This window comes from Lactuca saligna, chromosome 4 (assembly GCF_052625555.1).
Source record: "Lactuca saligna cultivar CGN05327 chromosome 4, ASM5262555v1, whole genome shotgun sequence".
NCBI classification, from domain to species: Eukaryota; Viridiplantae; Streptophyta; class Magnoliopsida; order Asterales; family Asteraceae; genus Lactuca; species Lactuca saligna.
Window position 1 is genome coordinate 151,392,840 of NC_136420.1, and position 26,710 is coordinate 151,419,549.

Below are 26,710 nucleotides of genomic sequence, written 5' to 3' on the forward strand. Positions count from 1 at the left end.
AATTTATCATAGAAAATAAAAAATTTATGTGTTCTAAAATTACACATCGACTTCTACCTCATCCACCTCTAGCTACCCATACCTTAACATCCCAACTCACCACACCCCTACCTACCTATGCCCACCGACTCCTAAACCCACCTCTAACCCCTCGCACACACATACACACCCACAAACACACACATACCCACCCCACCCACACCCACACCCTCACAAACAAATACCGACTCACACACACACAGACCCACACCGGCCCCTACCCCCACAAACACACACACACCTACACACCCAGAAACACACACACCTCCACCCCAAAAACAAACAAACACACACACACATACACACAAACACACCCACACAACACCAACACACACAAACCTATCCACCCAACACCACTACCACAATCAACTGCATTCCATCACCACCACTACCCTATCACCAGCACCAGCACCACCACTGCTGCCATGTTTCCATTGCCGCCACCATCACCACCACCACCACCACCGTTGCCATCATCGGTACCACCACTGCCCGACCTCCACCCTACCACCACTAATTTTTTTTCAAAAATGAAAAACGATAGAAAAATTCACATCTAAACACGTTTTCTGATTTTCTAAAACTGAAAATAAAAAATGAATAAGTTTTAACTAAACGTTTTTTCTGAATTTTCCAATGATAACTAAAAACGGAAAATGAAAATTGAAAAGGAAAAACGAAAAATGAAACCTGTTTTACTGTAATTAAATGTAACCTAAGTGTCTTAGCCAAAACTACTAGCAGAAGCTTAGACTATCTAGAACTTTGTTGTATATTGAAGAAGAGGAGTCGAGTAAACTAGTGAAGATGTTCATCTATTACCTTAATAGTTGAAGGCCAAGGTTGTTGAAGATAGATAACTAGCTAAAGACCGAATTAAGATAAAACTAAAGGTTTCTTTCAACTAGCATAGATTAGTTGAAATGTATGAATACTTGAATCTGATATGAGAACTTGCTAAGGCTGAAAAGGACAATGGAAGATCAAATATCTTTGTCCCCAACGTACTTTGTTGTCATAGAACTGTTGATTATAACATGTTTAACATTAAAAAACAACTTCACATTCTACATTTTTTATTAGAAAGATGCAATACATCATGTTACCAAATCAATTAAAGTCTCATTTATTCTAATTTCGACTTACATTAATTAACGCTTAGGGTTGCATAAACTATTGTCGTAACCGTATTTTTTCTAAGGGTAAATGCTAACTATTATGTTAAAAACGATTAAGATTTTTCACTAAAGTAGAATCCTTAAAACATCATATGAGTATCCTTAAAGATCATTTTTAGCTGTAAAAATTAAGTGAATTTTTTTTATCAATAGCTTCATATTTCTAAGATTTCTAGTTGCATATTGAATTGTAATTTGTTTTATAAGACCTTAATTTCTATATTACTTATCCTTGTTATTACTCGTATTATTTATAATTAAGACTATCGAGACTATCAATTGGTACCTTCTCCCAAGAATTTCATATAAGGCTATCGATTAGGCCTACTTTAACTATGTTATTCTTCTCATTTCAAAAGAAGTAGCCACACCGAAGACAACAAATTCAATAGCTTGGGATATTGCCAAAATAAAATTCATAACCTTAAATCATAGAAGTGGGGATGATTTTCAAGAATTCGAAGTTGGAATGAGGAAAAATCCCCGATAGGTAGGGATTAAAATAAGTAGGAATAAATGTTATTTTCTGAAATTCTTCTTGATATGGAATAAGTAAAGAATCAAACTATAAGTCTCCAACTATATGAAATGCACTGATTAGCAGAATCATGGGTGGAGCTTTATTAGGGCCAGGGGGTTGTGGCCCCCCCTGATTTTTTTTTTGTTACAAATAACCCCGTGTACTTTTATTTAATACATATTATACCAAAAAATATAAAATGTTGACGATGGCCCCCCTGTTCTCCGATTTTTTATACATATTAATTAACGCTTAGGGTTAAGATTTTTCACTAAAGTAGAATCCTTTAAACATCATATGAGTATCCTTAAAGATCATTTTTAGCCGTAAAAAATAAGTGAATTTTTTTTTTATCAATAGCTTCATATTTCAAAGATTTCTAGTTGCATATTGAAGCCCACTTAATTGTAATTTGTTGTATAAGACCTTAATTTCTACATTACTTATCCTTGTTATTACTCGTATTATTTATAATTAAAACTATCGAGACTATCAATTGGTACCTTCTCCCAAGAATTTCATATAAGGCTATCGATTAGGCCTACTTTCACTATATTATTCTTCTCATTTCAAAAGAAGTAGCCCCACCGAAGACAACAAATTCAATAGCTTGGGATATTGCCAAAATGAAATTCCTAACCTTAAATCATAGAAGTGGGGATGATTTTCAAGAATTCGAAGTTGGAATGAGGAAAAATCCCCGATAGGTAGGGATTAAAATAAATAGGAATAAATGTTATTTCCTGAAATTCTTCTTGATATGGAATAAGTAAAGAATTAAGTCTCGAACTATACGGAATGCACTGATTAGTAGAATCATGGGCGGAGCTTTATTAGGGTCAGGGGGTTGTGGCCCCCCCTGATTTTTTTTGTTACAAATAGCCCTCTGTACTTTCATTTAATACATATTATACCAAAAAGTATAAAATGTTGACGATGGCCCCCTGTTCTCCGATTTTTATACATATTATATTTTCGCCCCTCCCCTCCACCCGTGAGCAGAATATCATGACTCTGTAGGGGTGCTAACGTTTTACTAATATAATAGAAGAGGGGTTTGAAAAAAGTAAGAGATTGTGCTGCTATTCTAGGCTCGTTTCTTCCAATCCCTTATTGAAAGTGGAACTAACGAGAAATCAAACAAACTAAAGTGTTAACGTTATATTACTTGGAAAATCAACTTTTCGCGCTAGGCACTAGCTTTTTTTTTTTTCTTTTCTTATTTATTATTGTGGAAGCTGGCGGCGAGACTTGAGCAAATTGATTTTCTTTAAATCAAGATTATTAGGGCTTCTATTCGAAATATAAGAATCAATGATAGTGGTTCTAATTCTAGACTTCCCGTTGTTTTTAATAATAAAATTTCAATGTAGAAAATAATAATGATATTCTACAATAATGATGTCCTACATCAACAAGATAGAAAAAACTTTGGAAACTATTAAAAAGGTAAGTACATTCTTATGGCCATTACTCGGTCGGTTATTCCCACTACGACCACTATAACTATCCCTAAAGGGATAATTTATATGAAAAGGGATGCTCTGAACTTCATATATTTCTTTTTCCAAAATAAACTAGAGAACTCAACTTCAACTTATCATGGATAATCTTAAAATGCATTTTAGCTAATTCGTAACTTTACCTCAACCAAAGAAATATAACACATGTTGCTGGTCTAATTCAAATGGAACAGTGATGTTAAAAATAACCATCTTTTCTTTTTTGTTTAATAATATAAAGTGTTAAAGATTTACTCAATGAAACTCTAACTAAAACCTACATGTAACATTTGAATGTTGAGATATTTTTATTTTTAATCTTAAGTATGAGAATTAATTGCATTTTAGCTCTTGACAACATAATTGTGGCAAATTGGACTAAAATGACATTTTTGTAATTATTGGGAGGTCAACCCCAACTTCTACCTTTGCAAACCCTCATTCATTTTTGAGCATTATTGAGCCATTTGTGGGTGTGTTGGTGTTCATAGAGGAAGAAGAAGGAAAAGAGATCAACTTAGAAGCTTGAAATAACCTTGGATCTAGAAGTTTTGCGCCCTCCTACATCTCTAGAAGGTATAAAGTATGCCTCACGTACAGACTCAGTTGATTTGACTCTGTTGACTTTATGGTTTTTGACTTTAACCAGGGTTTGACCATGTATGACCTAAGGGTATTTTGGGTATTTTGATTATAAGTTGAGTCTGGTTATGTTCCAATGACTAGGTGACCGGTTGAGCTGATATTCGGAGCTGTGTTCTGTTTAATGATCTTTTCAAATTATGAGGTGAGTTTTCCTCACTGTACTTGTGGGTCGAAGGCACTAAGGCCGGCCCACTAGATTTGATATCCAGGTATATTGATGTTATGTTGAATATGTGGTAGATATGTATAGTTATTTGATGATTGTTAATACATGTTAGACTGGTAGATCTGCATGATTACCTATATTATTAGATATGTGTTAGACTGGTAGATCTATAGTACTACCTGTATTTACTGGCTATTGATTGTTATGATATATGTTGATGTGTTATGGTAGGTTGTGTTGAGGCGGTCATTCTCTGTGATGAAGTCCAAGGTACCCAGGGCGGACCGGATAGGCTGAAGGTCTACAAGGCGGTCCAGTCAGGCTGAAGGCCCAGAGATCGGTCCAAATAGCTTGTAGGCCCGACGCGACGGTCTGGTCAGATTGAAGGCTCATATTTGCATGTAGTTATTTGATGAAATTTCTGATATATTATGGTTTATTTTCAGTATGGTATTCACGAGGGGATCAGGTTCTGGATTTGGTACGAGTGGCTAGGATAGAACAAGGATGAATGATGATCAGACACAAGAGATGATTATTGCTGAGGTGGCTACTGCTATCCAGGGAGCTATTATGTAGTTGTTTAGATATATTAAGATTGCTATGATTGAGCTCTTTGATGATCGTTATGGTGCTCTTTCTGAAGTTGCTGCTGTTGCAACTACCAAGGCTATTACTACCATAGGGGTTCGAGGGGAAAGAGTTTTCCAATACTGGGACTTCCGTAATATGAAGAACCTAGAGTTTAATAAGGTTTAGGACCCGATTGTGGCAATGGGATGGTTTTCTGACGTGGAGTGTTTTTTCTTCATATATTCTTTCCCGGATAACCAAAAGGTCAAGTGTGCCTTGAACCTTCTCCGGTTGAGGGCGAATGATTGATGGAGATTGGTGATTGGTTATTACACTCCTGAGCAGAGGGTTATAGTGACTTGGGAGCATTTTTTGGAGATGTTCTATACAAGGTATGTTCCCCTAGTGGAGACGAGGAGATTGGTCCAAAAGTACTTGGATCTGAGGCAGTCAACTTAGACAGTGACATATATCACCAAGATGTTCACTGAGAGGGCTTTGTTTTGTCCTGAGTTTGCTGCTTCGGTGCAGGCTTAGATGATTTGGTACTTGAGCATATGCAAGAAGGATATTCAACAGTTTGTTTCTAACCAACAATACAGTACCCTCGTTGAGATCCAAGAGGTCGCGATGAGACAGAAGATTGAGATTGAGACGCAGGCGAGGGAGCAGTGTTAGGCTGCGGTTCAGTCCTAGCTTGCAGTGAAGCTATTCAAACTTGCCAATTCATGATTAGGAGGTCCGAGGTGCCGCACTTATGGAAAGTGTGACACGGTTCATGATGGGTTTGCCGATTTTTTTGTTGGTTGCCACAGATATGACAAGGTGGGGCACTATACACGAGATTGTTGTCAGTAGGCCGCGCCTGTAGGTCCCAAGATTTTTTACCATTACGAGCAGTTGGGACATGTGAAGGCCAATTGTCCCTAACTTGTTGCTTGGCCTATGCAGGCACTAGCTACTACCACTCCTAGGATCACAGATGGATACCAAGGTTAGGAGAAGCCCTACAGGGCTTGGGGTCGTGCTTTCCAGCTTACGACAAAGGAGGACAATGCGGCGCGAAACGTAGTTACTACTATGCTTTCATTTATTATTCTGTCAAGACATTTAATTGTATGTTTATAATTGTATTTAAGTTAGGTACCTTCTTAGTGGAGTCCTTGTTTGCTCTTGTGCTATTTGACTCAGGTGCGAGTTGGTTTTTTGTATCTCAGTCTTTCAGAAGGGTTTTTGATATGACTCTTGGAGATTTGGAGTGTCCATTGTGGGTTTCTATTTCCAACAAACACTAGGTTTCAGCATAGAGCATTTATCAGGGTAGTGTCTTAGAGATTTTTAGGGTTACTTATTTGATTGATTTGATTCCTATTCCCATGTGGGTGATGTGTGTGTGATAGTATGATAGATTAGTTAAGCAGGTTTGGTGATGTGATTGACTACAAGGATTAGCGGGTGGTAGTTCAAACTATAAGTGAGGCAAAGTTGTTTATTTATGGAGAGGGTACCAGGATTAGATCATCCTTTTGTTCTGCTACCAAGGACCAACAATATCTACAACATAGGTGTATGGGTTATCTTGCATATGTGGTTGATACCTAGGTTGGGAAGGAGATTTCGATTTTGGATGTGTGCTTGTTGTGAGAGAATCTGCTGGTGATTTCCTGGAGGATTTACCCATTGTGCCTCCCAAGAGGAAGGTGTAGTTCAGGATCGATTTGGTTCCAGGTGCAGCATCAGGCTCCGGTTTAGTCACAACCTACAGCGAAGCAGTTCAAACCTGCTGATTCACGATCAGGAGGTCTGAGGGGCCACACTTATGGAAACTTCGGTAAGGTTCATGATGGGTTTGCTGATCTTTTTTCTATTGGTTGCCACAAAAGTGGCAAGGTGGGGCACTATGCACAAGATTGCCATTAGTAGGCCTCGTCAGCGGGTCCCATGATTTGTTACCATTGGGAGCAGGTGGTCCATGTAAAGGCCGATTGTCCCTTATGTTGGATTAGGTGTTTAAGCCCATAACTGTAATTAGTATATACTTGACTTAAGAGTAGCATTGTCCTTTTGGGTTGCATATCACCAGGACAATTTGATAGGATGGACTTTTGAAAAATAGGTTATTTATGATGTATTAATATATTATAAGTTCTAATATATTAATATGAAATCATATGATTTAATTAGTATTGATCAAGAATTAATTTGGAATTAATTTAGTGATCGAAAGAGACTAATTAAAACTATGGGGACTAATTATGGTAATTAGTGAAACATATGGATTGGCTATTGATCCAGATTTATGTAAGGATACATAAAGATTTGGGCCACATGAACCATGGATCATAAACCCATGAGTATGGATTAGGGTTTACCCATGACCCTTGGAATCCTACATATAAATATTTTACTCCATAGCCAAAATCGATACTACATGTTCTTGGAGTTCATGATCCGGTTTTGAGTGCAAGAAATACTCTCTCAAAAGTCATCATTTGTCCTAGGTGTGTTGTGATTCCATTTGAGGCATTCATACTATTGGTGCTAAGTTCTTAGAGGCCAAACACAACAAGTTCTACAAGCTACATAAAGAGGCAAACTCCTAACTATTATTTTATGTTGTTTATGTTATTTGTAAGCTAGTTGTAGGATTAAAGCTTTGGAAACAATATTGCATGTATAATTAGAGAAAACATAGATCCAAATCAGTTAGGGTTGTATGTGCACCATAGGATGTTGTAATATACAAAACTCATCAGTGGTATCAGAGCCATGGGTGGTTTTCTGTTATATTTGATGCAAAATGTGTTATTATTCAAAGATGAAATGCTATCTGATTGCCCTACTCGATGATTCCGATTTTGAATTCGATGAGTAGGATGAGTTTGGGCATGAACTCGGCGAGTCCATAGATGGGCTCGACGAGTTGCCTGTCCAGACAACAATTTTTCGAGTTTTAGGCATGTTTTGGATTAGAATCATTACCACAAAATGTTTTAGTTCATAAAATCTGATTATGTTGATATGGGAATGATGATTCTCATCCTAAATAAAAGATAATTGTCAAAGTTTCATGATTTGTATTAGGTTATATGATTTGACTAATTTCTTGAAATTTGTTTGATATGAGTTATCTTAATTTATGAGTTTAATTAGGTCATAGACAAATTCTTTGATTTTGTTAGTTAGAATTTTTGATCTAAATGCTTTTGATGAAATCCATAACTTGTCCTCAAGTTATGGAAAATTAAAGGTCTCATTTTTGAATGTCATCTTAAATGGTTTTAAGTCTTCCATAACTTGTGCTCAGGTTATGGAACTTGAAGAGTCTTTTACATAAATGGTTTTATGAACTCTATAACTTGTCCTCAAGTTATGTAATGTCAAGAGTCTTTTCATAAAACCTTTATTAAACTCATAAGTTAAGAAAATCCAAAACTTTTTTGAATAGTTCAAAGATTTCCCTCAAGTTTTGTAATTTGTAAATGCAAAGTCTCACTTTGAAACATTTAGTTCCAAACCATAAAATTTTAAAGTTAAAAATTCAGCACCTATACTATTATAATATTATAGGTTTAATATATATATATATATATATATATATATATATATATATATATATATATATATATATATATGTATAAGAACAAAGTCACTCTTACCGTTAGTAAGCCTCATTCACGAAGCCCTATAAGGGGGGGGGGGGGGGGCGTATAAGGTTACTGTCTATAAATTGGCAGTTTAATGCGTGTCCACTCTCACCCACCGCTTCCTTGACTGGTGGAGGGCCGTTAGCCGAACGGGTAGGATAGGACATTAATTCTCATTATAAGTATAATGATAATTATAAAGTAACTAAAATTTTATTAAATTCCCAATCTTATTTACTTTAGGAAAAAAGTGAATTTGGTGCTAACCCATGAAATTGCACTTTGCACCTTGTTAAGTCGTTAGTGGAGCGTGTGTGGTTAACCGACACTCTAATCTGGGACTGATAGTGTGTGGTAAAGGGTAGCTTGATGTTAATCATAAATCAATGGAGTGTGTATGGTTAACCGACACATTGATTAGGTGGTTGTAACATTGGGTGTACCAATATAATTAGCATGGTTATTCACACCTTGTGTGTGATCCTCGGCATCGCAGTCACAAACTTGAAGGCACAATCGAGATTTAAACATGCCATTGAAAAGTTCAATGAGTCCCAAAGGATCTAGGAATTTCAATCCATTTAAAACTTAATTATCAATTTCATTTTTCATGGTGGAAATTGGTAAATCATCATTTACCTAGCTTCAAATATTTTGCATGCGGATTACAGCATCTGTCACACCCTAAAACGGGAATGGCAGAAAACATTCTGGGGTGGAGGACGTCATGTATAGTATCATAACACAGAATAATAGTAAACAAGCAAACAACATCATCCATTGCATTAAATAATGTATTTTAATACAAGTGTGTTATGTATAGTTTAAATGACACCAAAAGGTAAATCAAAATATAAGATGAATCTTGAATGCGCTATGTCTTCTCAAAAGTTGGCAATGATACATGTCTACTGATGACCTGAGAATACAAGTTATTTTGAAAGAGTTTGTCAGCTTTAGAGCTGGTGAGTTCATAAGTATTTTAGTGTCATTGTTTGAATCAAAATGTTTGTAACAGTGTTTGAAGTATGAGTTTGTAAACGTTTGTAGTAAAAGCATGTGAATGCCTGTAAAAATTTGTGAATGTTTGTAAATGTTTGTAACTCCTAGAAAATCCTATATTTTCTACTAAAAGTAGCCTTCTGTCAAGACACGACTGTTTTGTATGTTTTTTTCTTGTAAAAGTGTATAATTTATCCCAACAAGTGTAACCATCATTATCAAAATATAGTTTATACATTGTTATTTATGTGAAATGATCACAAAATAAATGCAAAGGGTAAATTAATGTAGTATTGTAGCGTTGTATTATAGTAACTATTGTTGTACTAACTACCTCAAAATGTATTTATGTTAAGGTATTATGTGATTAATTGTACCATGCTATCGACTTTGAACACGACGGTGTAAGATGTCGAAAGTAATACCCGTAGACCTACAGGTCCCACTGTAGCTAGCAACAAGGTGTAGGATAATCAATCCGGTATAGATCTATACGAAAACTCACACTCTCCCTCTAGGAGATTCTGGTTACAAATCAGGCCATGTCAGGGAAGACATGCCCCGAAACAGTGGTTCACATTTATGTTATAGTATACTTGTATATGTAATAATGTATGTACTAGTGTAGTGAATGTATTGTTTCTCATCATAGTATCGTTGTATAGTTTCTCATAATAGTATCGTTGTATAGTTCCTCATCATAGTATAGTTGTATAGTTTCTCATAATAGTATAGTTGTATAGTTTCTCATCATAGTATAGTTGTATAGTTTCTCATAATAGTAAGTATTGACTCATGAATGAACTGAATCTTTGTATTCTTCATTGAACTAGAAGTAATGAGTAGTATATCCCTAATTATACCTATTATAGTTACTAGTAGAATCGTTTGTATGACTGAATGTATTGAACTGAGATAAAAGTCTTTATATCTATACATATGTACATAATATATAACTAAGGATCCAACGACACGTAGACAAACAACAGGGTACTCTAAGTCCACAACCAAACAAGGAACAAGAAATAAAGTGAGTTGGTAGTCCTAAGTCCTTTAATCCTTACTTATATAACTATATATATATGTAACAGACATTGTTTTAACAATAGATAAGTTTGAAAGCTATAATAGAAAAGGTTTGGTACATAAAAGTGAGTTTAGTAAAGAGTTTAACATGTAAAGGAGTTTGATAAGCAGATTGAAATCATTTGTTTAGTAAAACAGTTTGAAAGTATAGTAAATCGATATGTTTGATAGTTATTAATCACATGTGATTGATATAACAACTATGATATTCAACTTGTATTTCCCCCATATAAAAGCATTTAAAATCATTTATAAGGTTGATTAACGGGTATGAACTCACCTATAGTGAGTGACGCGACTATAGGATCGGTTTAGGAAGTTGAGTGTCAATCGCGGATTTGAGCACAAACGGATCCTATTAACCATACAATGACATATATGTGCATACAATTAGTGCTTCTAACCACTAGTTATTAGATTGGGGCACCTTAGGGACTAATAAACACTTATATTGAAGTGTTACAACCATATATCAATGTATATGAGGGGTATATGGTTATACAAGGGAGTGTATGGTCAAAATACACCATATGAGTGGGTGTACGGCCAAGGTGTGCGGCCAGGCTATGTGTGCGGCCGCACACTCCCCATGAAGTGTGTTAAAACGTATTTTGAGGCCTTAGGACTCATCTAGAAAGGTTTCTTACTTCATGTTCTAGCCTTATATGGAGTTTGTTGCCATTTTAGGACCTAAAAAGGGTGTGTATGGTTGAACATGGTGTGTGTGGCCATATACAGGGTGTGTGCGGCCGTATACACTTGAAGATCATAATATTTGGTGTTTTTTCATGCAAATATTCAAGTTTTCTTGGCATATAACAAGTTATTGATGAATCAAGGAAGCAATACTCACTTGTTTTGAAGATTTGAAGATGAATGTGGATGATACTTGAGAGAAAACGAGTTCCAGCTTTGAAGGAGTGGTAAAAGTATTAAAAAATGGCTAAGGGTTATATTTATAGGAGGGAGTGTGTGGGTGGGATGGGTGTGAGGCTGCACACACCTATGTGGCCGTACACTCAAGTGTGCGGCCGCACACTCCATTTGTTGGAGTGTTTGGCCCGATTTTGCTTGATATGCATTGTGTTATCCCACTTCTAGGCTCCTAACTTGATAGTACTAGGTTTAGAACACTCAAATAAACCCTAAACAGTGTTAAAAGATAGCAAAACGAGTCTAACTTTGATTGAATAGATCTATTGAACAGATAGAAATTTCGGGTTGTCACATCATCCCTCCTCCGAATTGTAAAATATTGTATTGGGTCCTAGCCTTAATATTTAATTTGGGTGTTATGTTAAGGACTTAGATCAACTAACTTGAATTTCTCCCATGTAGATGTCTAGTTTAGACAATTATGGTCTCCCCAAATCTTTTGGAATAAGCTTTCCTCTTGAAGATGATGTTTCACGATTGGATCGTGGAAGTGGAAATCATACTTCACTTCCTCGACCTCCTCCAATTATTCTCCCCGACCCACAAATTCAAAGACTTGAAAAGTTCAAGATCACTCAATCCCTATTAAATAGAAAACACAAGGATAGAAAGTTTGTGTGTGCACATGTCTTGGATATGAAGTCACACATTGACAGGCTGGGATTGTTGGGTGTCGAAGTCTTGAGGAAGATGGTTGTTGACTTGGTTCTTCAGTCACTCCCTAAGTCATATGGCAGGTGTTGGATTAATGTCTAAGTCCAGAACTATAATTGGTAAGACTTGACCCGACTCGGCATGGTCCATTTGGGTTGCATGGCATCATGCACTTGGATAGACTATAATGAGAGAAATAAGACACTTATGGTTATTAATATATTATAAGTTCTAGTATATTAATAATAAGAATAATAAGATTATTTAATTAGTATTGATCAAGAATTAATCTAGGATTAATTAAGTGATCAAAAGAAGACTAATTAAATATATGGGTTGATTGTGTAAATCATTCATACTTGTATAGTGGGCTAATGCTCCATGGATTATCTAGTTGGGCAAAAACCCATATGATGCTCCATGGATGCTCCATGGTGTATTTGAACCCATGGATCCAAGAAAATGGAAAGTCATGACAATTAGGGTTTGCCCTAATTGTAACACTATATAAAGATATTATTCTTGACAAAATCGGCACTAGTATTATTCTAGAGAGGGCTAGCCGATTTTATGAAGTGTAGAATTCTCTCAAGTTATTCCAAGTGTATTTGGTGTTGTGTGAACCATTTGAGGTGTCACACTTGGGGCACTAGGCACTCAAGCTTCATGAAGACTTTCTACATGAAAAAGGTATGTATTCTATCTTGTTATATCCATTATTTTGTATGCTAGATTAGGATAATACCTTGGATGTTCATATTTGCATGTATAATAGAGAAAACATAGATCCAAGGTATTTAGGGTTGCATGTACACTTAGGAGTGTTAGAATGCTCATAACCCTACAGTGGTATCAGAGCCTAGGCTTGTTTTCTTGTTATACCTGCAATAGAAGCTGAAAAATCGAAATTGGTGCTGTCAGCCCAGCAGACTCGCCGAGTCCAAGGCAAAATGCATCCAACTCGCCGAGTTATGTTCATGAACTCGACGAGTTGGACCCCATACAACATATTTTCGAGGTTTTTGGCTAGAAATGGACTAGGAACATTACCCTAAGTTGTTTTTGAACTTATAAACTTGTTTTTTTTTTAATGTGGTAATGTTCATGCTAATCCATTTTCAAAGATAATTGTCAATAGATTCATGTTTTTTATTAGTTTAAAGGTTAGACTAATTACATGAAAAAGTTTGATTTGAATTATCTTGTTCTTATGAGTTTCTTAGATTAATAGAAAAGTTAATTGAAATAGTTGTTTTCAATCCATTTTAATCTAAGAGTTGAGTATAAAATGTGTTTGTGTAACTTGTCCTCAAGTTACATGGAGAGTCACATTAAAGACTCATAAAACTCATAAAATTGGCAAAGGTTACAAAAAATGAAGAGTCTAGTTCTAATTAATTGGAGTTATGACTCAATAATTTGTCCTCAAGTTATGGAGGACCAAGAGTCTCTTCATTAAATAAAAAAAAATGTAACCTTAATTAATTCCATAAGTTATAAAAATAAAGAAAAGTTAATTCTTTATTAGTTTAAAGTCTTTCATAATTTGTCCTCAAGTTATGGAACTTGAAGAGTTTTTGGATTAAAACTACTTTAAATACATAAGTTATGGAATTAATTAGTTTTGAATAGTTTCAAAACTTGCCCTCAAGTTTTAGAAGTTGTAAAGTTTTCTCTTATGAATACTTTAATTCCAAGTTAGCCCTTAAAATTTTAAAAGTTAAAATTCAACCCTTATACTTTATAATATTGTAAGTTAATAATATATATATATATATATATATATATATATATATATATATATATATATATATATGTATGTATAAGAGTAAAGTCGGTCTTACCACTAGTACGCCTCATTCACGAAGCCGGTCTATAAGGTGGGTATAAGGTTGTTGCCTATAAAATGGCAACTTAATGGGTGTCCACTCTCACCCACCGCTTGCTTGACTGGTGGAGGGTCGTTAGCTGAATGGGTTTTGACAGGACTATAATTCTACCTTCTTTAAAAGTATTAATGATAAATACTAAGTAACTAAACTCTTAATAATTCGCAATCTTAGTTACTTAGGAAAATGTGAATAAGGTGCTAATCCATGAAATTACACTTTGCACTTTGTTTAAGTCGGTTAGTGGAGCGTGTGTGGTTAACCGGCACACTAACTCGTATTTAACAAGGTAGGCAAAGGGTAACTTAATGTTTATCATAGTATCGATGGAGCGTGTGTGGTTAACCGGCACATCGATTGAGGGGTAAACACTTAAGGGTGCCAAGTAATTTGCATGGTTACTTCACACCTTGTTTTGTGATCCTCGACATCCCAGTCACAAAACCTGAAGGGCACACTCGAGATTGAAACATGCCATTGAATAGCTCAATGAATCTCAAAGATCTAGGAGTTTCAAAACCAATTAAAACCTAATTATTATTTCGTTTGTCTTGGTGGAAATTGGTGAATCGTCATTCACCTACCTTCAAATTGTTTTATAGCTTGGATTACGGCATACCTCTTCTAAGTTATAAAATATTTTGATGGGTCCTAGCCTTAATATTTCATATTGGGTGTTATATTAAGGACTTTAAATCAACTATCTTGAATATCTCCCAAAACATGTATGGTTTAGACATTTATGATCTTCCCAAATCTCTTGAAACAAGCTTTCCTAAATAAAGATGATGTCCCTTGGAAATCATACTTCATTCACCTCCTTCAAATTATTCTCCCAACCCACAAGTTCAAAAGTCACTCAAACCCTATTGGCAAGGCAAGGTCTAGGTGTGATCACATCTTGGAGATGTAGTCACATATTGACAAGCCGGGAGAGTTGGGTGTCAAAGTCTTGAGAAAGTTGGTGGTTCAACTACTTTCTAAGTCACATAGTGAGTTCTTTTGGAACACCTATGAAACAGACTATGACAAGACCCTTAATGATCTTATCTATTTGTTAAGATCAACTTCCTGAAACTTTATGGACATTGACAATGGTGACACTGGAAATACAGAAAAAAGCATTCTCTTCCCAATGGAAAGGCATTGACCATAGTCAACTAGGTTGACCAAATGGTAAAGAGAAAAAGGCTAAGTCTGTAATAGTCCCGTGTACCATTATCAGAGGGTCCATATGTTTATATTGCCAAAGAAAGGGTCATTAGTTGCGAAGCTGCCTAATTTACCTAAGGATGTTAAAGTCAATAAGTTTGACTCTACTTCAGGTAAAGTCCACTATCTAACTCTGTTAAGTTTCTATTCTGAGATTCTTGATACATGATGTGACTGGGTCACATGGTGATGTTTTAAGAATCAAAGAAAAGTGAAGAAACTTAAAGAAAGAATATGCTGAATCTGATCGCGTAGATGGATTTCCATCGCGTAGTTTGAAAATCGGATTCTTGAGCTACTTCTTAGGAGTTATGAGATCTTGCTTAGGAATAGATAACAACAAGTTTTCATATGGATTGTAAGGATAAGTTTTTCCGCAAAGTTTTAAAATAAAAGAAAATTTCTGATTTTAGTTATTTTAAAATATCCTTACAATGGCATTTGAGGAAAAATTGTTGCTTATATGATTCCATTAATAGCAAGAGTGGAAATATGAAATTGATTCTTTCATTCGTGGTAATGTCTAAATTTACCAAATAAGGAAAGATTCTCATCATCCAAAGTCTCAATTGGACCGGGACTTGGAAACATGCAAGTTGTATAGCATGATGAATGATAACTTTCAAGTATTGGAAAAATTAAGACTAATTACTTGTTCACATGGATGTGTGAGTCAAGTAATGGACTAAGGGGATCGAGTACATAGTCATGTGCACTGATTAAGTCCACCACAAAAGATTTAAGGCTATTCATCATAGTTTACTAAAGCTTAGTAAATATGATTATACTTACAAGCTTAAGTGTAACTCTGAGACATTGGAAAAGGTTCCAATGCATGGCAGAGCAAATAAGAAGAATCTAATTAGGCAGAAGGATAGAAATTCCTCAAATCTGAAAAGATGGGAGAGTACTTTAGTATTAGTTTTGTGATCATCTTAATGATTTAGAAACCATATCAAAATTAGTTCTCTAAGGAAGTCTTAGTGCATTCTTATGACTAAGAAGAAGGGATCTTGAATTGTTGAAATGGTTAAATCAAGAAGATGAGTCATACTTCGATCCAATACAAGTCTTAGAGTCATACTCCAAGATTGTAATTTGAGTGACATGTCTTTAAGAAGGTTTAAAACACGTGTCAAATGTAAGAGTAAAAGTGTCCTACTCTTGGTCATTTGAAGTTGGTAAGTTATGATGTTTTGGATAAAACAAAGACCAACTTAGGCCAATTGTGTGAAGTGTTTGTCTTGGTTAGAATCCACACTATCTCTTGGATGTTTGACAAGGGAGTCTTATAGGTCAAGAGGACAGTGGGAGTCTTAAAGGTCTTGAAAGTCTCAAGAACTAATCAAGAATAAAACCTAAAGTTCTTCACTAACACACGACTTGAGGTTTATAACCTATCGTGTTGACATAGTCTGTGCCCATTCCAGTTAAAGTTGAGTTCTTAGAGTTCTCAATTGGTTGCACAACAACTTGGAAGCAATGGCAGGCCCTTGAGCTGCCAGGTGGCAAGAAATTAAGATTGAGTTTAGTCCATATGAGTTTGGGTTTGTCATTATCCTTGTCTTGTGACTATGGTTATGACAATTCTTATGGATAAGAACACATACACCATTAAATGTAAGTGTCATAAGGGTTCTCTCCGATTCATGAAAATGATGGTGAGGAAACACTTTCACTAAGTAGATTTTAGCTAGATAGCAATTGTGATATTTGCATTCTCAAAGTCGTTAGTGGAGCGTGTGTGGTTAACCGGCGCACTAACCTGGACTTGTGAGAAGTGGCAAAAAGGTCTAACCATTATGATTACGGCATCCCTCTTCATAATTGTTTAGATACGCAAGTGTGCTATCTAAGGGAATGTGTATGATTTTGATAAAGTTTTATCAAAACAATCTAGTATCAGAAATCTGAACTTTGGTAAGAATGTTAACTGATTTCTGAGTACATGTCAAAGCTAGTGGGAGCATAAGTGTTATTCTAATAATCATCATGTTAGTGGGAGCATGATAATTATGATAAGTATTGCAAGCTAGCAATGTTAATTGTAGAAAACAAAAGGTTTCAATTGGGAAAAGTTGTTTTGCTATAATTAAGGGAGAGGAAATTATACTTCATCTCAAATCTATAAGCTTAGATCGTGAGGTTTTAATCATTTAGTCAAGGATATATATGAATTTCATGTTGGAATGGCTCAACATAAGGAAATTCTGTATATGGGTCCATTATTTGCATTCTAAAATTCGATTATGATTACGACATCCCTTTTCATAATCTGAATTATGAGAACTTGGCAAATAGAAATGGAAATGTTATAGCAAAAGACTGGTTTAGTCTTTATGTGAGACATCATGAATCATGTCCCATATGCTTCGGATATAGGATCGATTACATGTGCTATAGTTATCCATTCTAAAAGTTTCCAAATGCCTGGGGCATTAAGAAGGGAAAAAGGTTTAGAACTGGATATGACTAAAAGGATTAAACAATTGTCGAGGACAATCTAAGGTTTACCAAAGATTGGTTGCTCAAGGACAGTTGGAAGTATAGTGATAATTCTGGAAGGACCATATTGACATAATCTGTAAGGAGGCAACTCTTGTTCAGAAGTGATAGTCAAAATGGAATCTAGAAATGTTTCAAAGTTAGGATTTTTCAATCTGTGTAAGATTAAGGAAACTTAATGCAAGAAGGATGTTTCCAAGGAGCCGGTCTCCTTTGGAATACTTTGTAATGATTGTTGCCAAGTCTTTGTGAATTTGTGCATAATCGTTACAAGAGGATCAATGCATATAAGTTTAGAATCGAACAGATTTCAGTAAATGGCATGAATTTGGAATTCTTGCATTTGCAGTAAGGATTTGGGAGTGTGAAAAGAGAATCATTGAAGTTATGTTCAATTGATCTAGTTCACAAAGTAAAGATCATAGACAAACATAGTATGCATACTTGGTGTGTGGCATGACTAGTGTTTAGAAAAACATAGTGTACATGCTTGGAGCATGGGACAACTATTGTTTTAAATTCAAGAATAAAGTTGATAGCTGAAACAGTATACAATGAATAATGTGTAATCATATGGTGATAAATAAAAGGTGTTTTATTTATGTTCATAGGTTTTGATACCATATTGGATTCAATTATTATTGTGTTTCACTTTGCATGTTTTGACTTCCCGAATAAACTAGGTTATTCTTCCGGAATGACTAAGTTATTCAAACCATCCATAGTCGGTCATATGTTGGAAGTAGATATGAATCAAGACTGTCATGGGTTGGCTTGTAGAGGTCTAAGGTGTTGGACAAAGGGCTACAACACTCATGAGTGCTCATAAGTTCTGAGTATTGGATTCAACCCGCGCTCATTGGAATCACTTCGTGGATTTTATCACGAGTGATCATGAGACGATAATATCTTATATTCTTCAAACCTAGAGATATGAGTTGTTACTATGAGTTGATAGTACATTGATTGCACGAAAACGTATTGGTAACTCGATGTTATAAACCGTGTCTTTGTGTATGATTCAACAAGTAGTAGAACAAGCCATATGAGTCGAAGTTTATCCATTCCTTTTACCTTCGGGATAAAAGCAATATCTGTGGGCCCCTCGATGATTTGATGATGACAAATGGAAGTGCTCGGCCGGGCCAGGACTGATTTGATTTGTTCAATTAGTCAGTCGTCATAAATCGGAAATCGGGAAACAACAAATGGACAGAGAGAATGATTATAATCCATGTCTCAGTCCATATGATATCTAGAATGGAGGAATATATGATCCCTTATCTAATGGACAAGTCATTGACAAAGGTTAGAGTTTATCGACAAGGTCAGAGTTCGACAGAAGCTTTTAAGAGCTACGATTGCCAGTTGGTTCCTGAAGTCATACGCAATAATAGTTTTAGACTTATCCAAGTGGGAGACTGTTGGATTAATGTCTAAGTCCATAACTATAATTGGTAAGACTTGACCCGACCCGGCATGGTCCATTTGGGTTGCATGGCATCATGCACTTGGATAGACTATAATGAGAGAAATAAGACACTTATGGTTATTAATATATTATAAGTTCTAGTATATTAATAATAAGAATAATAAGATTATTTAATTAGTATTGATCAAGAATTAATCTAGGATTAATTAAGTGATCAAAAGAAGACTAATTAAATATATGGGTTGATTGTGTAAATCATCCATACTTGTATGGTGGGCTAATGCTCCATGGATTATCTAGTTGGGCCAAAACCCATATGATGCTCCATGGATGCTCCATGGTGTATTTGAACCCATGGATCCAAGGAAATGGAAAGTCATGACAATTAGGGTTTGCCCTAATTGTAACACTATATAAAGATATTATTCTTGACAAAATCGGCACTAGTATTATTCTAGAGAGGGCTAGCCGATTTTATGAAGTGTAGAATTCTCTCAAGTTATTCCAAGTGTATTTGGTGTTGTGTGAACCATTTGAGGTGTCACACTTGGGGCACTAGGCACTCAAGCTTCATGAAGACTTTCTACATGAAAAAGGTATGTATTCTATCTCTTATATCCATTATTTTGTATGCTAGATTAGGATAATACCTTGGATGTTCATATTTGCATGTATAATAGAGAAAACATAGATCCAAGGTATTTAGGGTTGCATGTACACTTAGGAGTGTTACAATGCTCATAACCCTACAGCAGGTACATTAAGGACTACTATATGATAGACCACAACATGACCCTTATGGATCTAACCTATTTGCTAATTGTTGCTGAATCAACAATGATTTGGCGCACTGGTAAAGCAAATTTGATTGGAATATCTACTTCCTAAACTTCCATGGACAATGACAATGGAAACATTGGAAGTCCAAAAAAGATTTCTCTTTCCAAGGGAAAGGGAACGGCTAAGTCTGAGATTGTCCCATGTACCATTCCCAAAGAGTCCATATGTTTCTATTGCCAAGAGATTGGGGCATTGGTTGCGAAGCTGCCGTATCTACCTGAAGGATCATAAGGATGGTAACTCAAAAAGTTTGACTCTACTTTAACTTTATTAATATCCTATTTGGATATTCTTAATACATGATGTAGTGTAATTGCATTTTGATGTTTTGAAGGATCAAAGAAGAAAAAGGAAGCTTAAAGGAAGAGTTAGCTGATTCTGATCACGAAGAAATGGATTTCGATCGAATGGTTCGATGATCAGAATTTTGAGCTACTGCTTAAGAGTTATGATAAATTGCTTAGGAATAGATAACAACATAGTTTTTCATATGTATTTGCATTGCAAGGACAAGTTTTCTGCAAGTTTATAAATAAAAGAAAATTTTGATTTTTATCTTATTTTAAATTTCCTTACAATGGTATTTGTGAAAAATTGTTGCTTATATGTTTCCACTGATAGCAATATTGGAAAATAGATTTGATTCTTTCATTTGTGGTAGTGTCATAATTTACCAAATAAGGAAAAATTCTCATCATGAAGGTTTCACATGGATAGAAACTTGGAATCATGTAACTTGTATTGTGTGATGAATGAGAATTGTCATTTTGGGGAATTAAGACTAATTCACTACTAGAAAAACAGCCTTTTACGACGCTCATTGCACGTTGTAAAAGGCTTAGACGACGCGCAAATGCGCGTCAAGGAAGGCCCTGTCATAAAGAGAGACGATGCGCATTTACGACGCTCATTTGCGACGCACAATTACGACGCACATTTACGATACACAATGCGTATCAAGGAAGACCCTGTCATAAAGGAAGACTACACGCATTCGCGTGTCATAACCTTACGACGCTCGTGTTAATGACACGCAATGCGTATCAAGAAAGCCCCTGTCAAGAAAGGCCATGTCATAAATGAAAATGACACACATTTTTGCGTATCATAATTTTAAATGTTTAAAAAAAATATTATTTATAGATTTACTAATTTTCAAATTAAATAATATATTAAAAATCTCATAATACAAAATAAAATACCATAAATAACAAAGATAATTCATTTCACTAATATGTCAAATACAAATAATTATTCCAAAAGTGAGTAAATGTTATAAAAAAATGAACTCATTTATATACAATTGCATCATCTAGCTTACTATGTGCCAACAACTCTGTGTGTGTTTACTTTTGCTTGATTCTCGTTTCCTCTAAAGCTTCTAGCCATGCCAAAATATGATACCTTGAGTCTCGTATGAATAGATCATGCGCAATAGGTCTAGCTTGTATCATTCCAAATAATTCCAATGCTGGTCTCTATACAAGCCAATAATTTGAGAACTTAATTTTAGTATTATTTTATAATTAATCAAACAAGAAAACAATAAATACCTTCTGCCATATATGAAAGAGAACAAGATAAACAAGATCAATATCGCCACTTTCAGTTGCCTTAGTCAGGACTGTATCTTCTTCCCCAATGCCTAGTAACAAAGGAACCTGGAAAAGTGCTAATTTCCTCCTGCTTGTGTGATCTGCATGAGCAGCAACTGTAACATAAGAAATGCTTCTGCACAATTTTAACTGAAAAATCCCAAAAAGTTAGCCATTGACATTTTTAGTGTACTTTAATCCTATAAAACTTTGAACAAACCTTATCAAGTATGATATATCCTGATAACCACTTCATGCAAAATAAGCCTCAAAAAGAATCAATCCACTAATCAAAACTGAACAAGTCATATCATATATCTAGATGATTGTTCACCATATCCAGTATATCACAATATAAGAGATAAGAGTATTGAGAGGTTTAATTTTGTCTGAAATCCGTGTCAAAATGGAAAGGAACTTTATTCAAACCTAAAAACAGGCGTATGTAGGCGAGCATGTGGTTCTTGATGAAACAAGAATTATAACCGAATTGTCACTGGAATAACAAAAGTGCATCGTTGATGTATAAATATATAATTCCAACTTTTGAGATGAAAATATGTTAGGGGATTAAGTAGAAGAAATTACCCAGAACCAAAAGAAAGAAGCTAGCTTAAACGCGTTTTGCATACAAATTGATCATGAGTTATGAAGTTGTGTTATTAGCCCTAACAAGTTTATTTTTTGATTGTAGGTTATGAAAAATCTACTCCATTGTTTAGATAGTCCCGAGCTTCCTTTCCTTCAATGGCAAGAATGTTTTGTAGTTTTAGCAAATCGACTTCATAAAGATCTTAAAAACAAGAAGCATTGTTTCCAAACTGCATTGATCAGGGATTTACTTGAAAGAGGCCATGTTTGACTTCTCAATCTAAGGGATTATTAGCTCACCCTCAAATCATTGCAGAGAGGGGATAGGATAGTTATGCCTATACATTGGAATATAACCTAGGATACATTACAAAAGAATCAAATATACAATTTTCAATTACCTTAAAACTAATGGGCAAAAGAATACCCTACTAAAATTCTAATTACTGTGATGAGGGCACTTCAATTGCAACTGATGGCACCACCTTAAAAAAATTCCTTGTTAAGTCCTAACTTTTTACAAATTCTCCCTTTCAGGTAATTAACAATCTCACCTTCAGATGGTTGATGCTAAATACTGAAAATAAATGTTTTCATCCTTCTTTTTGGACAATCATAACAAGAGTTCCCATTATTCCTTTCAGTTGTGAGCTTGAGCCTTGTAGACGTTGAACCTTCAATACTCAAACAACATGTATCTTGATAATCTCATACTTTAATTATATACATATAGATATACATATATATATATATATATATATATATATATATATATATATATATATATATATATACTAGATTTAAAAGATTGCCTGCATTTGGCGTTTGACAATATCCAAAGGGTAAGTGAAAGTCTGACCAAGTAAACCAGCAACCGACCCACAAGCAAGTTTGACTATGATGTTCTTTCTGTAATCAATGGGGAAATGGCTTTTCATTTTCTCATAGAAGTAAAACTTCAAACCCGAGTAAGGAAAGATTCCATAGAGTGATGGAGCTACAAAAAAATCAATTTTTAGAAATAAAAAAAAACTTATTTTGTATGAGAAATTAAAAAAATTCATACCAACACCATGATACAGCCCTCTAATCCAAGCATCTCTTTAAGTTCTTGAAAAACAATCCCTAATTCCTCTGAATGCAATGTTCGCTACTCATGGCTTCTTTCATGTTCAATTTGGGAGTATCCACAACATGTACTATCAGATGAAAATGATTGGGCTAGTTAGACACTTGCATATTAAAAAAAGTATGTAGCTATTTGTTAAAATAAAGTTGTGGGAATTATGATCGTATACCTGGTAAGCCAATTTAGTTCTAACTAAATCAAGTGGATAAGTAAAAAGAACAGCAGTTCCTCCAGATAATGATACTGGTAACAGATCAACAACTGGACCACTTCCCATTCCAGGTTATTTTAACACAAGTAAACTATAGTCTATAGACCGAGGTTATTTTTGTAATTACTGCATCAATTGAAGGGTTACTATCCTTTCTAGACTTCTGAGTAATAAAAAACTAAAATAAAAAAATAGAATTCAATGAGTTAGTAATGCCTAGTTTCTCATGAAAAATGTCTGACCTTGACATTGATTTTGAGGGCGACATTTGAGAGATACTGTTTGCTGATCTTTAAAACATATTTTGTAAGACAACATTGTGAAATCAACCCAATATCCGTTTCACATATCTGCTTCACATCACCTGAAACCCAAGCAACTTTACTGTCTGTTTGGCTGGAAGGAATGGAATGGAATGGTCCATTCTATTCTATCAAGCAAAACAAAAAAGTTTTCTTTTTAATTCCAATGGAAGGGTGATAAGCATATGAAAGCTACATACCGTACAAGCTGCCATTGTTGTCAGGGAGAATGGTAATAAGCAATTCCAACTCTGTTCCTCCAAGTTTGTTTTACAATGGCTGTATACACGTGCCTTAAAGCCTTATTGACCTGATCTTGTCTTGCAGAGTAGATTGGAACCACACTTTCACTTTTAAATTCCTGAAATTTCCAACATTTTTGTATATAATTTAAATATTTAATTTATGAAAGATAATATTTGAGTTGATTATATACATACCATGCCAGATTCTTGGCACATTTGGACCAACTGATGACAAAAACTTTGAGCAGCACTATCTAGAACAGTTCTTGAGAAGTTGATACAAGCCCAATAATTAACAACAATTCCATTTATAACTTTTTGTATCATGAAAATAGTATAATATTAATTATATTATAAACAATTGAAACAGTCCCTGTATATATTAATAATTGGATACCTGATACATGTGCTTGACAGATAGATTCCCAAACAGCAGCTAGTTCTAAGCCAATAGCTATAAGTTGAAACAGCCAAAAGGACATGAATTACATACTTAGAATAGCCTTGTTGCTGCTTGTTCTTGAACCTGTGAAAATCAAAGTAGTTACAAACATAATCAACTGCATTAGATACACAAAAAATGTATATGAAGATTATGGTACACTATGTATAATATAAGGGCATACCTTGAACTCATAGTTATGTGTTTCTGCGAATTTTGTAGCAAAGGCAAGAGAGAGCAGAAGGCTCAGAAGGGTCAAGTGAACTTATGAATTGACAGTATTTGGCATTGCATTGGGTCTAATATAATAATATTCACAATGTTTTGGGAAGGAAAGAGAAGCAAATTTCAGTAATAAAATAAATTGTTTTGAGTACACTTTGTCATGTTCAATAAAGCAAGTCACATATAATAACACAAAATCATTTAGCAATATCACAAGAAAAAAGATAATAAAAAAATCATCAACACTTGATGATTACTTGGCCCAAACTTCCACATTCAAATAATTGTACAACTCCCTCAGCATGATGTACAAGTCACATTACCATAAACAATGAACTAAACTAACGATGAAAATTACTAGGATTCAACTTTCTTGATGGTAACCTTACATTTTCAAGAACCAATCATATGGTTACTAAAGCGTCTTGAAATTTATGTTGATCTTTCTTTGACCAAAGCCAAATCTTGGATACAGAAAAGCTTTCACCTTTGCTTCTACTACTAATTTTCTTTCCATCACTACCCTCCATCAACTGAGCTATTCCCCTTATCTTTCTCAATACCAAAATATTTTTTTTCTAATATTACCCCTACTAGGGCAAAATCTCACCTGTAATTCCGAGTTTCCCACCACATACTCATAAGATCCCATTGAAAAGCACCTTCTTGCATCAAGATTACTGTTACTAGTCTCCCCCACTTCTTTCTCATCTATTTTCTTACCATTTGTGGCTCTAAACTTGCCAAATCTAACCGGATACACCCACTTTTAATCCCCCCTCCAGATTGCTTAAAATTACAAGGTACCCCTAACACATGATCATCTTCTTCCCTTGAATCATCATGGAAGTCTAAGACTGGATTTTCAACCAAAAATCCAGGAGTAAAAAGTGTACCTCTGCATAAAGGACAACTCGAATTTGAAAGCAACAAATTGTCGATACAATGAATGTGAAAAGCATGGCTGCATAAAGGAAGCGACCTTAGCTTATCTTGTTCTGAGAATTCACAAAGACAAACCGCACAATCGAAGGGCTCTTTTGACCCCATTAGTTCTTTGTAAAGAAACAATGGGAGAGCGTCAATGAAAGCTTGATCTAAACCAGAATGTAAATGGAAGTGCTGTTGTAGTTGTCTCTAGTAGGCGACATCATCATTAACGTTACTTTCTTGAAATACTGAAGATTGACGATGAGAGTTTGAAGATGATGATGATGTTTTCTTCTTCATGAGGTATCTTGCAAGAAAGTGAAGTAACCAACAGATGACGAACCCAATTCCCAATACAATCACACTGTTTCTAGCGAAGATTATAGATGAGCGAGGTTTATGGTTACTGGGAGGAGAAGAAAAAGGAGAAAGGTTTTGTTTGATGAGGGGTTTGATCCGGCGCATGTTAGTAGTTATGAAATGCTACAACAATCATCAAGTTTGGAAGAGTTCTCTTGCTAGAAAACTTCTATTGAGATTTTGAGATATGGACATCATGGGGATCTTGTGTTGAGATTTTGAGCTTGTTTCTGAACACTTCTGAGTGAAGAAGTATGAAGGTTAATTTTTGTTTAGATGACGATGAGGGGTGGATTTATATACATAGCAGTCAACGTGAAGATTCGCAGACCCCCAATAGCCGGTTCTGTGAAGGATTTTGTGAGGTCCGCAACCCAAATTCTTTGAAGCGGGGTTTAAGAATTATAAAAAAATAACGTATGAATGAGGTTTAGATGAGATCGTCGGTGAAGAACGAGAAGTAATGATAGAAGCTAGGGTTATTGGCTCACGAAAATGATGAATTAAAGAACTAACCTTAAACCCTCCGTACACAAGGTATTTGTATGCAGACAGATTGATATGTAAGTAATGGAGTAGTAGTGGTGGCCATCATCTCCATTGTCGATCACAGGCATTAAGGGAGGGGGATAACGAACCCTAGAAGGCCATTACATTGAGCAATCGCACATTTAGAGAGTGAAAGGTAGTGAAATGGTGCATCAGTAGCTGTTGTTTTAGCGATCCGGTGGGGGACTGTTTAATTTAGAAGGAGAAGAAGGATTTTAGAAGGAGAAGAAAACCATAAGGGTGATTAGGGTTTTCTAGAGTATTAGGGTTTTTTGTTTGAGGATTTTAGAAGGAGATGAATCAGG

At 35.1% G+C, this 26,710-nt stretch overlaps 2 pseudogenes; both read right to left on the reverse strand.

Moving 5' to 3' along the window:
* Positions 1 to 22,455: 22,455 nt before the first annotated feature.
* LOC145040260 (mitochondrial carrier protein CoAc2-like) lies at positions 22,456 to 23,418 on the reverse strand (annotated as a pseudogene).
* A 1,363-nt stretch (positions 23,419 to 24,781) lies between these two features.
* Positions 24,782 to 25,961, reverse strand: LOC145040261 (RING-H2 finger protein ATL46 pseudogene; annotated as a pseudogene).
* Positions 25,962 to 26,710: the final 749 nt, after the last annotated feature.